Raw genomic sequence first — 16,615 nt, 5'->3', positions numbered from 1 at the left:
CCTGTACCTCCTCCATTATAAGAGAACAATGCTCATTTTACAGATAGGGAAACTGAGGTCCACGACAAGGATAGACCTGTCCGGGGCACACAGAAAGTGATAGGCACAGCCTGTGAACCCTGATTCTCAGGTCACCCCATCAGAGACAAACCTGTGCCTGACAGACCTCTGAAATCCAGGATCCAGAGCAGTGTAGACTCCTGTATTGAACAGCTGGCTTGAAAAATTCCTGATCATGGCCAATGGCCCAAGAGTACCAAACCCAGCAGGCCCAACGCGTCACAGCTAGGGAATGCCAGTGGTCGTCTACCTGCCTCACCCTCACCCTGAGAATTTAAGCCCCAGTACCACTTCTTCCTCTTCCTCCTCCTCCTCCTTCTCTTCATCTTCCTCCTCATCTTCCTCTTCTTCCTCTTCCTCTTTTTGCTCCTCCTCCTCTTCCTCTTCCTTCTTTCTGAGACAGGGTTTCCCTTTGTAGCCCTGCAATCCTGGAACTCCCTCTATAGACCAGGCTGGCCTGGAACTCATCTGCCTAGAGATCTGCCTGTCTGCCTCCTGAGTGATGGGATTAAAGGTGTGCACTACCCAGCCCAGATCATTCTTCTAACTACAAATTTCCCTTTAGCCTTTAAGAGTTGGCTGAGCACCAAGATGAATGCCAGCCATCTCTCAGTGGTACATGTGAGACTCTTCATTGTCATGTGACTTCAGCCAGAGCCCAAAAAATGCTCGCTGAAGCATTATTCCAAGTGTCCAGCTGATTCTGGGCTGCTGGTCTTGCATAAAAACTCCTGAGGTCTCTTCTTTGTCACAGAGTCCCTGGCCACACCCATGGCAATAAATATTTGGGAGTAGGAGAAGCCCACCTGCCTACAAGCTCACATCATCCAGTGGGCTGTGAGCACTGCCTAGCCTGGGAAGGAGGAAATGACATGGCCTGTCCTCAGGAAGGCACTGAGATGCACAGACAGACGCTGTATGAAAAGAATGGGCAAACTCTGAAAACGGCTGAAAAACCTAAACATCCAACCAGCAACGACGGAACTCCCAGAAGACAGCAGAACAAGATTTATGGGTTGGATTTGGTGTTAAGCTGGTCATGATACTAAAAGTTGCTACTCAAAAGAAGGAAGAAAAAAGCCAGGTGGGTGTTGCAGGATCATTTCCTGCTATTGCTACATTATTTGCAGTAAGCTTGGTGATTGGGGAGGAGCTAATGTGGGAGGGGCTAATGTGGGAGGGGCTAGTGTAGGAGGGGCTAATGTGGGAGGAGCTGATGTGGGGGAGCTAATGTAGGAGGGGCTAATTGAGAGGAGCTAATGTGGGAGGGGCTAGTGTGGGAGGAGCTAATGTGGGAGGAACTAATGTGGGAGGAGCGAAGAGAGAAAAGGAAAGGAAGAGGAGGAGCTAAGCCAGGGAGAGAAGTAGCAGCCATGGAGAACTACGGATGGATGGATCAAGAGCAGTCCTGGCTAACAATTTATTTCTAAGTTTAGGTATTGGGTAACAACTCTAATCGTATGGGCATCTTGTTATTTGAGCATTTTCAAATATATAAATATTGGATAATCTTTAAACATTAAGAGTCTCATTTCTACGGGGTACGGTCATAGAGGGATAGTCTGGGCTCAGCCAAGAATTGTGAACAGCATGGAGGATTGGCAGAGCCAGCCACCACGCTGGTGTCTTGTGGGTGCCAGGACTGGTGTTTCTAGATAGCCGGAGCCGTAGTCCAGAGCTGGAGCCGCGGGAAAATGGCAGCTGTCTGGGAACAGCCTGGACCAGGTGCTGATTATTAAATATTACCCACAAGAGGTGGGGTGTGGGGGGTGGTTGTTTGGGGGCATGGCAGCCCACAGCTGGGAGCACAACAGTGGGCAATAGAAGCAGGAGGATCAGGAGTTTAGTTCACCTTCTACAGCATGACAAGTTCAAGGCCAGCCTATGCCACATGAGACTTCTCATTCTGAAATCAATCAAATAAACCCAAAGAAACAAAGGAAGTGGTGACAGGCCAGCCAGGTGGCTCAGAAGGTGAAGACTCTTGCTTTGCTATCCTGGCAAGCTGAGTCCAGCCCTGGGAATCACATAAAAGGAAACGGAGGGCATTGATTCCACAGAGTTGTCTTCTGATCACAACACAAGCACCAATGTTATATGTGCCCATGACTACACACACACACATGCACTTGCGCACACACACACATGTACACCTACTCATACATGCATACATACATACATATATAATGACAAATAGCATCTTTTTAAGTAGTTAAGGACCACTGGGCGTGGTCGCACAAACCTTTAATCCTAGAACTCTGGAGACAGAGAGGCAGGTCAATCTCTGTGAGTTCCAGGCCAGCCTGGTCTATAGGACAACCAGAACTCCACAGAGCAACCCTGTCTCAAAAAATAGTAGTGATGGAAGAAGAGAGTGTTAGCCAGGAGCTGGCAAGGACGTGGTGAAATTCAAATTTTGCACATTGTTGGTAGGATATTAATCAATGCAGGCAGCTGGGGAGTAGCGGAAATTTAAGATAGAATTATCTAAAGAACCAGCCCTCCACCTCTGGTTAGATATCCGAGAGAAGTCGGAGAGGATGTTGGAGACATTTGCCACCCAATTTCTTCAGCACTGTTCCTCAGTGGTCAGGACGAGAGAGAAGTGTATCAGCTGTGAGCAGAGAAGCAGTGGGTTGCGCTCATAGGGTAGAATAGTATTCGTCTTTCAAAAAGGAAGAAAATCATATCATGCGGCACAATATGGAAAGACCTTAGCGGCATTGTGCTTCCCCTGAACTACAGGAGATAAGTCAGTTACAAAAAGGACCAAGACATCATAAGAAGTGGGCCCCTTCCCTATGCCTTTCCACCGAGTCCAAACTACTTGATTTAATCCCCTGTTCTGCCCCTTACAGATGGTTTAACTTCAGGCATGTTACTTAACCTCTCTGTGCTTCCGTAATAGCAGCTCATGGGGTGTGGTGAGGATTAAACCAATAAATATCTGTGAGATGCTCAGAACAGCACCTGGTACACAGCGGGAGCTTGGAAGCCTCTCTTATTACTGTTGCTATGCCATTGCTGGCCTACTTTGCAGGGCTGTTGTGAGGTCTGGGCTGGCCAAGTACGTGGAAGGCATTCCTAACACTGGGAAGCCCACCCACTATGATGCTGATGGTCCATCCTCTTTCCTCAAAAGGCTTTTACACGCACGCACGCACGCACTCATGCACGCACAGAGCCTGGGTGGCACTGGACAGTAGTAAGGGGATCCACCAACTTTTGAGGGGCTCAGCACCAGCGGGGCAGTAAAGCTGGCTCACCCAGCCTCTGAGCACCTGTGGAGTTAGAAGGAGCACAGAAAGGGCTGAGCCAGCTCTGGTATGAACCAGAGGCCAGACCCAGGCTGCGAGGAATGAAGAGGTTCTTGATGAAGGAGCTGCAGATGGCCAAGCCCAGCCAGGTAGGCAAGACAGAGTCAGGAGCAAGGGAGCTGGGAGCTGAGGCCTATCCACACCTCTGGCCAGATGGCCTCTGCCTGGGCAGAAGAGTTCCTTATGCAGAAAGAACTTCCTCCTGTCTGGAACAGGCCAGAGCCCAGAGGGTGCCTGTTCACTGTTCCTGCCTCCCCAGGGCCGAGAGCCAATGACTAGATGGCAAAGCACCACTTAAGCCTCTGTCCAGCTCCAACCAAGGACTCCAGGTCCCTGTCCCCCACCCCCAAGCTGAAACATAAACCTTCCACCCCACAGGTCTGGATGTCAGAGTGGTCAGGAGGGCAGAGGCTGGTAGTCACCCACCATGTCACTGTCTCCAGTAGCCCTCCTTCCTAGGAAGCCTGTCCTCAGGGTCTCTCTGTCTCGTTTCACTGGCCACCAAGAACCAGAGCCGGCATCCTATTCTGATGTCTCCATTTTCTCTGTTCTGTACTGCGGACTGCCTATCTTTGCACCACAAGTGTGCTTGGGAGTCCTCACAAACGCACAACGGTATACAATGGGAACGAATGTTTCTAAATCTGTGGGAATATGGCTTAGCGGGGAAAGTGCTTACTGCAGAAGCACAAGGAACTGAGCTTGGATCCCCAGCACCCACATAACGTGTGGATGTGGTGGCTCATGACTGTTCCTCAGTATTAGGAGGGGTCACAGAGACAGGTGGATCCCAGAGGACCCCTGGTCAGCCAGTCTGGACAAAATGGTGAACTCCAAGTCAGTGAGAGGGGCTGTCTGAAACAATAGAGGATGATACCAAGAGTTGACCTCTGGCCTTTGGACGGATGCGCCTCACATGTGTACGTACACCACACACACAATTCCTAAATACATAAAATGTTGGTCCCCCACCCCCATCCCAGACACCCTGCTTGGTCAGGCAATAGAAAATCTAGGACTGATATATTGAACAAGAGTTGGGGTGGCTAGAGGGAGGCTATAGCAGGCTCCATGTCTAGTTACACAAAGGATTCAGGAGGAACCCTGCTCTCTTCTTAGGCTAAACAATAGCCCTGAAAACAACTCTGACAACTTCGAGCTCACTAACTACACATAAACACATCCAGCATCATGGGTGCACTCGCCTGTGAGGGAGGGGTGTCGAGGCTCTGAGGAGGCCCTCTGTCAGGCACAGCTTCTCAACTCTAGAAATGTTAGAAACAAGTTTTTTTTTCTTCCCAAATACCCAGTCTCTGGGACCTTGGCACTGAATGGACTAAGACAGACAATGTCAGCAAAGTGGGGTGCTGCCTTGACAGAGCTAAGATGGGCGGAGGTGAAGTAAGACTGCACAGAAGAGGAAGAAAAGGCCAGGGAAAGCCTTTGTGGTCATGAAGAGAGAACAGGAGGTGAGGAGAACAGAGCTGGATGCTACAGAGTGTGGATGGCAAGGGCCAGTCTGATGGGGTCTCAGAGGGAACCAGGGATGGAGGTACTCTGGTTACAGTAAGGACTCACATGCTGCCTGTGTTCTAGGACTTTGTGGGAGGTGGACCTAAAAGTCAATGGACTACAATCTTTGGCAGAAATATAAGGGCCCAGAAGCACTCAGGGCTCTGCACAGCATCTGCTGGGTCAGATCTCAGAATGCGGGAAGGGAAAGGCGATGGGAAGAGAAGCTGAGCATTCAGAGGTGGGTGGGAGTAAACTGGAGACTCTTCAACCTGGCAGACAAGGAGAGCATGAAAGCACGCTGGGAGAAGGCGCTAAGGGCGCGGCTTGGATGGATCCCGAAGTTTCCCCGTGTTGGCAAGGATCCCCAAAGCAACAGTGTGGAGCTGGAGCCTTTGAGGGGTGTCACAGTCACGGGCATGCATACCTTTCTGGGCCGCTCCATTGGGTGACACAACAGAAAAGCCCGTCTTCGTTGTGTGTTTTGTTGGTTTTATACTGGAAATTAAATACAGATGCTAGGCGAGTTATTTACCCCGAACTGTGTTTCCGTTCTCCAGCCCCTTCATTTTTTACGTCCTAGCCTCCAGAACTATAGATAATAGGTTTTCTTTCTTTCTTTTTTTTTTTTTTTTTTCTTTTTGGTGCTGGGGATTAACTTAGGGCTCTCGCAGATGATAAACAAGCTCTCTCCTACTTATCCACAACCACAGCCCTTTTAATATTATTTTATTTCGAGATAATAAGTTGCCCTCGTGATCCTCCTGCCTCAGCCCCCAAACAGCTATGATTACAGGTCTGTGCCAACAGGCCCAGCTCCATTCCTATCTTCACAAATACCTAACCTAGTCTTAGACTGGGGAGAGGGATTGGTGGGTAAAGTGTTTGCTGTCAAGTCTAGGGACCTGAGGTTGAATCCCCAGAACCCATGCAAACGTCAGGCATAGTGTTTTGTAACTCCAGGGCAAGGAGCTAGCTAGGTGGATCCCAGCAGCCTGATGACCAGCCAGCCCAGTCAAAATAGCTCCAGGTTCAGTGGGAAGCCTGTTTCAGAGAGAGAGGAAAGAAGGGGAGGGGAGGGCAGGGGAGGGGACGGGAAGGGAGGGGAGGGATAGCAAGCATCAACCTCTGACCTCCACAGGTGTAGAGTACATGTATCTACACACACACACACACACACACACACACACACACACACACACAGAGAGAGAGAGAGAGAGAGAGAGAGAGAGAGAGAGAGAGAGAGAGAGAGAGAGAGACTAACAATCTTCTAATAGCCATGCAAAGTGAGTCCTACTATTATCTGCCCTCTTTAGATGCAAAAAAAAAAAAAAAAAAAAAGAGACAGAGACTTCAAATCATATGTCTGAGGGCACACAACCACCTTCACAGGAACTGGGCAGATCAGACTTTAGAGCAAGGTCTGAGATCCTACAGACAAGGTTCTTAGCAGCTACTTGTGTTGCTTTGGTAGTTTGGATGGTAGAAAGGAGAGACCACCCTTGCATTTCTCCTCCAAGTGCAGGGACTGACCCTGCCTCTGCCTGTTTACACAAGCCAGGTACCCCTTTCTCTCCAGTTGCATAAGCAGTCCCTAGGCCTGGGGTAGATTGGGACACATATACTCCACTTGTAGCAGTGGAAGGACTCACCAGACTGTCACCAGATATTCTGGATCAAGAGGATAAATGCCAGATTGATTCTTGAAAAGCCTGGATCCCTTCCTAGCCTCAGTTTCCACATCTGTAACATGGGTCTGAAAGGGCCTGTGGCTGGGTGAGCAATCACAGTGGGTGTCTGATGCCTCTCTGAAGCCTGGCCACAGCAGAGAGGGACATGGTGGCTGAGGTGAGGTCTTCACCTGTCAGAGACTCAAGAGACTGTTCAGAGAGCAAAACCAGAGCTGGACTGCAGTGCCCTCCCCCCCCCAGTCATCTGTGTGACTTTGGGACAGTCATTCCACTCTTCTGGCCTCAGTTTCCTCTGCTCTGGAAAGCTTGCCACACAGGGCTATAATACCTTTTATTACCCTACAGCATCTTCCTGCCTCTTCAGGGCACCTCTCCCTCCTGAGAGACAGGTGGGAGGGGCCTGGAAAGAGCGAGGAGGCAGGAACAAGGAGGGCACACAGGACCCAGGCAGCAGGCTAGGCTGTGGGAACTCTCCAGGGCTCACACTGAAGAAGATGGAAGAGAACTGACTGCTACCTAGTGTTTCCTACAGGGGAGGAAAAGCATACACATACAGACACACACAGACACACACACACAGACACACACACATATACAGACACACACAGACACACACATACACACACACACACACAGACATACACATACACATGCAGACACACACAGACACACACACACACATACATAACATATACACACACATACACAGACACACACACACAGACACACACATACAGATACACACATATACACATACACACACAGACACATACACACAGACACACACACATACATACACACACATACACACAGACACACATACATACACACACAGATACACACACAGACACACACACATGCACACACATATACCCAGACTCACACACAGACACACACATACAGATACACACATATACACATACACACACAGACACACACAGACACATACACATACACACAGACACACACACATACATACACACACATACACACAGACACACACATACATACATACACACACAGATACACACACAGACACACACACACATACACACACATATACCCAGACACACACACAGACACACACATACACACACACATATATACATACACACACAGACACACACAGACACATACACACAGACACACACATACATACACACACATACACACAGACACACACAGACACATAGACACACACACATACAGACATGTACACACACATACACACACATACATACACATATACACACATACACAGACACACATACATACACACACATATACACATACACACAGACACACATACAGATACACACACACATACACACAGACACACACACATACAGACACACACACATATATATGCATACACACACATACATCCACACACATACACACAAACACACATACATACACACACAGACACACAGAGACACACACATACAGACATGTACACACACATACACACATACACACATACACACACACACACACACACACACACACACACACACAGATCCATCCCAACCCATGTAGGTCCATATCTATCTGGGACAGCTAGAGCCAGATGTGAGGAGTGTCTTTATTTCCAGGACCCTAAAGCACAGGCCCTGGGTGCTGTTTGCCCTGGAGGTCAGAGGTCAGCCCCTTTCCCATACGGCCCCCGACTGTGCATGCTGGAAACCCCCACCACATGAAGAACAAATGACTCCAACTCTCTCCTCTCCCTCTTCTGTGAGTTAGGTCTCTCAGCCCCACCCCAACATCTCCTGGGATGCCTCTCTGTACCAAGGAAGGGGAGTCTGTTCATCTTGCCTCCAGACTCTACCCTTTTGTGTCACCTCTACCTTGTTGGCTAAGGACACCTGTCTCTGAAAGAAGTAGTCCTCACACAGTGTCCCTCTTGCTCAGCAGTGCTCAGGGAAGCTTCCCCGCAGCTGGCATCAAGAAAAAGGCAGAGAGGTGAGACTCACTCTTCCCTCCTAAACCACAGTATCCAGTGTGAGGACCCACCTAGCGCTTATTCCTTCCTGAACTGGCCCTGATGCACAGAGACACTGGGAAACAACCCAAGGTCACACAGCTTCCAGGTGACAGTATGAAGCCAGGCCCAGAGTACGAGCGCTACACTCTGGGTGGTGCAGCTCAGATGTTCCTCCACCCCTGGACCTTGGAAAAGCCCAGAACTGGAGGCCAGGCAGAAAAGGACAACGGGGTCTCCCTGCTGGGATGGGGTAACTGGGGTGAAAATTAAAAACGGAAAGCCGCATTTGAAGCAGACACAGAATAAGCTTTTAAAGCTAAAAATGTAGCTAGCACTGGCCTGACAACTCCTCCGCTGCTCTGGGCCTGTTGGAGCAGGTGACTCTACCTCAGTAGCTCAGTCCCACACAGAGTCAGGCCAGGAGTGCCAGCAACTCCACCCACCAGACGTCCTTTCTCTAAGCTTCCTGGCCTCAGCTGCCTATATCAAACTCTGGTCCCCTCAGACAGGTGTCACCTGTGGAACCCGTGTGGCTTTGCTCAAGGCAGAGAGAGCACTGTCCAAGGCTGGTCCAACTCATGCCCAGCCTTGACTGCAGAGGAAGCAACACCCCCCATTGCAGCATCCTTCTCCACCTGCCTAGCTGATGCTAATGGAAGCCTGGATTTTCCTAACACCTCTTCCCAGGCTTCCCTCAGACCACTGTCACCCACAGGCTCACTCGGGCACTGTCCAACAGGCAGTCTTCTCTATCGCAGGGGTCTCTCAGGGCCAGCCCACTAATTGCTCAGAAGCCGTATCCAGCAATGCTGACAGCCCTGTAGACTTGAGGCCATCTCTTCCCTGCTCCCTGGGACACACAACATCCTCACGTCTGAATCCCACACATCCTTAGGCTCCCCAGCTCACCACCCTGCCCATTTTCATCCCTCCCCATAGTGACCACCATCGGCCCCACTTGGGATGAGTGCCGATAGCTTGAGCTCACCCAGCTAAGCGGGGCTGCAGGCAAGATGGCCTATCTGAGGAGGTATACTACAGCAGGAGGGAAGACAGGCTCTAAGTGCAGAGGAGAGACAAGCAGGTCGCATCCATGAAGGTCAGAAGTGCTGGCTGGCTGTGGCCTCCTGGCCCCATGTACATCCCCACTTTCTTTAGGATCAGACAGTCCCAACTCCCACACACCCCATGGCTCCAAGCCAGGAGTAGACCCTAGGTCTAGGAGGGGGAACCCAGGCCACAGTATACTTCACTACTGGGTTCCATCCCTACCCAGTCAGCCTTGGCTCCCCCACCTCTAAAAAAAGGAACAAACTGCTCCTTCCTGAGACTGTTGTCGCTAAGATGAATGAGCTAATTAAAGTCTGGAAAGGTTTCTTGAAGACTTAAAAAGAGGTGATTGAGCATGCAAGTCGGGTAACAATCACTGCCCCTCCTCCAGGAAGGCAGCCTGGGATGTCTCTACAGGGAGAATCTCTGCTCTGGAGTGATAGGCCCTGGCAGAGGGCTGTGCTTTCCCTGACCTCAGGTCCTCGCTCTCTTCTGACACCTCTGTTGCTTAGCAACTGGTGTGTGCGCTTTACCGTTTATTGGGCGCCAACTGTGTGCGTGGTCTTCTCTACCCAGGGTAACGTCCAGGAGAATTAATTTTCAGAAGCCCCCTTTGACCTATCAGAAAATGGAGGAAGGGTATCACACAGGGAGGAGTGAATCCTGACCCTCTCAGCTCATGACCTCACTCACCCCGCTGCTAGGCTCGGGAAAGGTTCTCTGCACCAATCCCATACTCCACAGTGTCTCCTGCTGGTTTACCCTGTGAAGGTGAAGCTGACTCAGCAGACACATTCAGGGATTGATGGGAAATTAAAATCCAAAGGCTTCAGGAGTGTCCTGGGCATCGGGACAGAGACCCCTCAAAATGTCTGCCCTGAGTCTGGATGCTGCGCCTCACCCAGGCCAGCAGTGCCCATGGGATCTTTAAAGCGTTTAGTAATCTAAACAAACACAAGCCGCCCCACAAAGCCATGTCTGACTAACCAAATGATCCCCAGCCCCGGCTTCCTCACCTGGTTTACCTCACCTGGGGGCTCACAGCTTTGCTCTCTCCTGAAATGGGAAACCAGCTACTGTCTGGTGCCCTGACTGCTCCGAAGGGCCCTGGATACCCATAACCTTGGCCTCAGTTGACTATGTGCCTCCTTCTTGCCCTCACATTGATCCCTAAACCTTGCCTTCTTCATCACTCAGTAACTCAGCAAACCCTCAGCAAACCCGCATGGCTGCGGCAAAGGCAGCCTCAGGAGATGGAAGAAGAGAAAGGACCACAGTAGGCCGGCTGCTCACCTCTCTGAGGCCTCGCTCCAGGCTCACAGCTCAGCAGGACTCCTGCAGAGAAACAGCAGGGAAGACGTGAGCAGACGTCCAGACCTACCCTGTAGTCAGCCTTATCCAAGCCTCTAGTTAGTCTGGACTTCCTGTGTCCCAGGGCAGAAGAGGCAGGAGAGAGTGCCCAAAGATGCCAGGCCTGTTCCACAGAGTGAAACCAGTGTCAGGTCAGAGCCGCTGGTGACTGGGATCTAGGGCTTGCTCTGGCTAGCCCCGGCTCCACATGTGCCCTGAGATATGTAAACTAGACCACCCCACCCCATTTTACCCTACTACCCCACCCTGACTATACACTGCAGCAAGGACAGCTGTCTGGTAGCTAGACACAAAGGGCTGGGCTTCACATTCCCTTCCAAGGCCAGATGTTGATCAAGGTCCAGTGAGGCCCAGAGGAGCTGAGAAGAATGGAGAGCCAAGGCCCATATATGCCTGGCATCCTGACCCAGCCCATGTCGCTGGCTCACCCTGTGACTCTGGACTGACCCTTTATCCACCAGTACCAGCAGGTACCAGCAGGTACATCCATTGCCAGAGGGCTACCTTCAGTTTCTGAGCAATGGGTCTTGGGTGAGCCTGAGAATCTGCATTTCAAGCAAGATCCCCTGGGAAATGGTACTGCCATCCGGTCCTAGTTCAAAAACTTCTGGTTTTGAACATTTATCTAACCTGCAAAATATATAGTCTGGTCTCAAGAAGTTCAGAGTCTGAGCCTACACGGGCGCGCACGCGCGCGCGCACACACACACACACACACACACACAAACACACACACACTACCATCTAACTCATAGCAGCCATGGGGGTGGGATGGAGGTAGTTTCCAGACACAGATTTGACAGTAGAGGGCTTCAGGCTGGTACAGTCCTAGAAGACTTCCAAGAAGAGGTAAAAATTTAAATTTCCAAGTGCAGGTGGCGCACACCTTTAATCCCAGCACTCAGGAGGCAGAGACAGGCAGATCTGAGTTCGAGGCCAGTCTGGTCTACAGAATGAGTTCCAGGACATCCACGGCTACACAGGGAAAAGAAACCCTGCTTCAAAAATCAACAACAACAAAAATTTAAATTCCTATCACTGTATCGTATTGTTTTATTATTCAAGTACAATAGACAAACTTGTGTTCCAGGTGACTTCTCAGAGGTACTGAGTGCCTTCTGGGGTCCACGGGAACCTGTAGAGAGGTGTATATGCAGGGTCTATACTAGGATGCACTGGCTCCTGTGTTCTTCTACAATGTACTATAGATCTTCCATGACCTCCAAAAGTAGCAACTATTGCTTGTATTCACTGAACACCTACCTACTTGTGCACCAGACAGCAGGCCAAGAACGCCATGTGTTAACCCCAATGGTCCTTATAGCATGGTTTTGACATGGGGCCACTCAGCTCAGCTCATCACTCCCTGGAGCAGGGTGTCTCAACCTGTACATTGCAAGCCCTGTGGAGTTCTCATATAAGTCATGCGCATATCAGATATTTACATTATGAATCTTAACAGTAGCAAAATCACAGTTATGAAGTAGCAACGAAAATAATTTTATGGTTGAGAGTCACTGCAACATGAGGAGCTGGATTAAAGGGTTGCAGCATTAAAAAGATTGAGAGCCACCGCTCTTGAGGATACCGGGGGTGTTGAGTGATGATCAGTGAGCTAGCGGCCCAAGGGCTCCTCCTTAGAGAGCATGCAGAACCTGGAGCCTGGAAGTGCCATATGCGCTACACTGTGCTCCTCCACAAGGGGGCGCACCCTCTCCAGATCACTAGGAACCCCAAGGAAGTTTGGGGGGGGGGGAGGGTGCGTGAGGAATCCTGCTTCCTTGTTTAATGTAAATTTTTCTCTAGGCACACTCCCAAAGGGTAAGTCAAAGCGTATACCCACTCCAGATTTTTCTACTTGTTGCCAAATGCCCTCCAAAAACTTATTTGGGCTGACATGTTACCTAATTCCCCACGACAGCTTTTACTCAAAATGAGTTCCAGCCAGATACACGCCTTTAATCCCAGCACTTGGGAGGCAGAGGCAGGCAGATCTCTGTGAGTTCGAGGACAGCCTGATCTATATAGTGAGTTCCAGAACAGCCAGGGCTACACAGAGAGAGAGAGAGTCACTGAGATCCAGTGGCATCTGAGATGACATCTCGATTTTTCAGGAAGAAAAAAAAAAAGTCTAAGAATCAGAGAGATTAAGTTAGTTGCCCAAGGTCCAGTCTAGCACTGTATCATGACAGGAAGTGTTAGCTGGAAAGAGGAAGGGAGGGAGATAGGAAGGGAGGGAGATAGGAAGGGAGGGAGGGAGGAAGGGAGGGAGGGAGGGAGGGAGGGAGGAAGGGAGGGAGGGAGGGAGGGAGGGAGGGAGGGAGGGAGGAAGGCAGGGAGGGAGGGAGGGAGGGAGGGAGGGAGGGAGGGAGGGAGGGAGGGAGGGAGAAGACACTCAGCAATCAGCTCTTTCTGTCTTCAGCACTGTCCTGGCTAGTGTCTCACGGCACTCTCAGGAGCTAGGCTCTGATCCCCTCCACGCCACAAGATGGTCATAACAAGACACCCAGAAAGCTGTTTGGCCAGACCAATGATCATGTTCTATGCCCTGGCCCCCAAGATCTGGACAGTATCCGATGTGCTGATGGCTTCTCCCACATGTAGACACTTGTCTCCTCTGGCCTCTCCGACTCCAGACATCAGAGCTCACGGTTCATACGCTGACCCCTCTTCCCTCTCCCGACCCCTCACTCCTTGGCTAGTTACTCAGGACGGGGCTTTCTACACAGTTGCCTCCAGCTTCTTTGTGCTAGCCCCGGTCTCTTGAGCACAACTCCAGAACTAGAAGCCGATTCGCCACTTAACTCTCCTACCTGCCCCGTTCAACACAGAACACTTCATTTTTAACCCCGAAGCGCATCTTCCTCCACCCTCCACCTTGACTCTTCTTTATCCCACATACCCACACCCAAGCCGTCACCAGTCACTGTCACTGTTCTTCAAACGCATCCAGACCCTGAGGACTCAGCTCCCACTCGGCCCCACTCTGACCTTGCCCTGATGGAACAGGGCACCTCACATGAACAACAGCTCAAAGCCCACAGCAGGCCCAGGACGTGCTGTGGCTGCCCGAACCAGCAACTCTTAGTAAACCCTCCAGGGCCTGCCCCACTCCCGGAACCCCCTTCCAATCACTATGGCCTCTGGCCTCCATTAGGTGGGCCAGCCTCAGGCTATAGACATCTTACTCCCTGTGCAAAGCCCCTCCCTCAGATGGTTACTTCTCCCTCCTCTCAATCCCCAAGTATAATGCCTGGACACACCAACCACTCACCTTCACGGCACTTACCCCACCTGCCCTTGCCCTGCTTGTGTATGTGTGTCCCTGTCCCTTGTCTATCTCTTTCTCAATACAGACCACAAATACTTTGCCTCTAAACTTCTGTGTGTACTGTGTGCTGCCAAGTGAATGCTCAGAACCTCATTTGTTGAATGAATGAATGAATGAATGAATGAGCTGGTGAATAAATAAATTAGTGGAGCCAGCTATCAGCGACTTAACTCTCTGAAGGAGAAGTCTCCCGTGGGAAGTAGGAAGGAGTCAGAGACACCCTCATCAGGGCAGGACCCTGACCACAGGCTGTTCTGGAGAAGAGGCTGAGCAGTGGGAGCCGACAGGTACCAGTGTGGCTTGCAGCATCCCTGGGATGCCACGCTCAGCAACCCCAACCAAGGGGGCACGTGGGGCTTTCACACCTGCCAACCCACCCCACTCAGAAGGGAGCCCTGGGGGCAGCCAGCAGCTGAGAGAGGCTGGCAGGGGGCCAGCATGCCTGCCAACAGCTGGCGCTGCTGCCAGGCAGCCGGGTAATCGTGTTAGCCAGCGGAAATTGGTCCAGGGAGTTTTTTTCCTTCGCCTCCCATTTTCTTTCTCTTCCCTTCCCCCTTGGAGCTGCAAGACTCATAAGATTGATCTTTGCCTGAAACGGAGGAGATAACTCGATATAATGAACTCCACTGTCCCTCTTGCTGTTCGGAGCTTTTAAAAAATTTAACAGGGCTGGGGACAAAGGGGGAAAAGCTGTTCTCGGGGCTCTCTGAAAGCCCCCAGCCCTGCTCTCGGCCCCTCCCCCGACTTGGCTTCTGCCTCCTTTCCCTCCCTGCTCCCCTGGGATGCCTTCATGGAACAAGGTTAAAAATATCCCCTTTCTCTTGCAGGTTTGAAACATAATTTTGGTGAGGTCAGGACTGGGCCCACCAATGGCCCTGCTTCCCCCCCAGCCCCCAGCCTTATGGCTGGCTCCACTCCCCAGAGTCACCAGCCTGCGGGGGGGGGGGGGAGAGGGGGTGACAAGTTGGCTCAGTCCATTGCTCTTCAGCAGGTCAACCACCCACTGAGGCACTGGCAGCTGTGTGGCTTTTGTCCTTGCAAATGGCTCTTTAAAGAGCTACCTAATGACAGAAAGGAACCCTGGCTCACTGCACCAGGGCACTGCCCACCTCACTGGGCAGCCCTCAGTCCCACCTCTTTTTGCTTGGTAGCTCCTCAGCTGGTGTGTCTTACCCATAGTCACATAGCTGTTTAGTGAGCACCTACTGTGTGCCAAGCACTGGACTGGGAGCTGAGACCACCAAGCCCTGAATTTCCTGCCCTAAAGAGCCTGGTGACAGCAGCAATCATCTGTCAGTGACCACACAGGTAGAGGACACATTGGAAAGAGCTTTTCAGGAAAGGCCAGGGAACCCCCAGGGTACGGCAGTGATCAGGCAGTGATCAAGGAAGACTTCCCGTAGGAAGTGTCCTTTTAGTGAGAGCCAAAGGACAATGAGATTACCAGGCTGGGGAGGAACAAGGATGGTTATGGGGAGTATGCTACTAAATGGGGAGCCCTTCATCTGCTGTTCTCAGCTAGCAGGAAGAGACCAGATCCACAATTTACTTAGCACCCAAGGCCTCGCCTCACATGCCTTCTGCCTGACAGACCTCATTAAATCCCGTGAACCTTTCAAGATACAGCTCAATGCTTCCTTGGTAGCCCTTAGCACAACGGATGCCTGGAACCCTCTCAGGTTTTCAATTCTCTGCTCTTGGACCAGTTGTGGAACGGCTCAGTCTCTGGCACTCTCCGATCCAGAATACAGGAGAGACAAAGGGCCCACAGCAGTCCCACGAGCAGCAGGTCTGGCCACCCAGGAAAGTCTGTGGCCTGTGCTCTCCCTAGGGCCTTCTGCTGGCAGGAAGAAACCAGTCTGACCTTGCAGTTCTGAAGTACCTTCCCACCTCAGCTTCCAGTGCAGCTTCCTGGGGACCACAGGCATCGGGGAGACCTGAAGGTGCAGGAAGCTCAGGGTAAACCAGCCCTGCTCTGCTTCTGGAAGCAGACACTCGGGCTCCATGCATACCTGAAAAACTTACCAAGACCTCAGCAGAAACAGAGATCATAGGGCCTGCCTGAAGGAGCACTGGGTCCAGAGGAAGGAAGGTGGCTGGTGAGAGAAGGAGGGCAGGGAGAGATTTGAGCCCTAAATCAGACAGAAGGTGCTATGGTACAGGGGTAACTGACTGGTCCAATGAGAAGGTTTGCTTCAGCAAACCACCTATCTGAAGCCCCCATGCCAGCCTGAAGCCGGCCAAAGGTGCTACCAAGCATGAGGGAGCTGGGCATACTTTTAGAAGCCTCTGACCT

At 51.2% G+C, this 16,615-nt stretch overlaps 1 protein-coding gene across 18 annotated transcripts in view; it reads right to left on the bottom strand.

Moving 5' to 3' along the window:
- Positions 1–16,615, bottom strand: part of Lingo1 (leucine rich repeat and Ig domain containing 1) — a 180,391-nt gene that overhangs the window by 95,956 nt on the left and 67,820 nt on the right. For 9 of the 18 annotated variants that reach the window (XR_013107640.1, XR_013107641.1, XR_013107642.1 and 6 more), the window contains 2 exons: positions 10,911–10,952; positions 10,151–10,235 (listed from right to left, as the gene is read on the bottom strand). The exons of 4 other annotated variants lie outside the window; for them this stretch is intronic. The gene's annotated coding sequence lies outside the window, so the exon portion shown is untranslated. Of the gene's footprint in view, positions 1–446; positions 5,388–5,602; positions 5,934–10,150; positions 10,236–10,910; positions 10,953–16,615 lie in introns of those variants that run through there. 5 more of the 18 variants (XM_076925680.1, XM_076925687.1, XM_076925682.1 and 2 more) reach the window with 3 other exon arrangements.

This window comes from Arvicanthis niloticus, chromosome 26, assembly GCF_011762505.2.
Source record: "Arvicanthis niloticus isolate mArvNil1 chromosome 26, mArvNil1.pat.X, whole genome shotgun sequence".
Taxonomy (NCBI): Eukaryota; Metazoa; Chordata; class Mammalia; order Rodentia; family Muridae; genus Arvicanthis; species Arvicanthis niloticus.
Note: the sequence above shows the minus strand (reverse complement) of the source record. Positions and strands in the feature narration are given on the sequence as shown.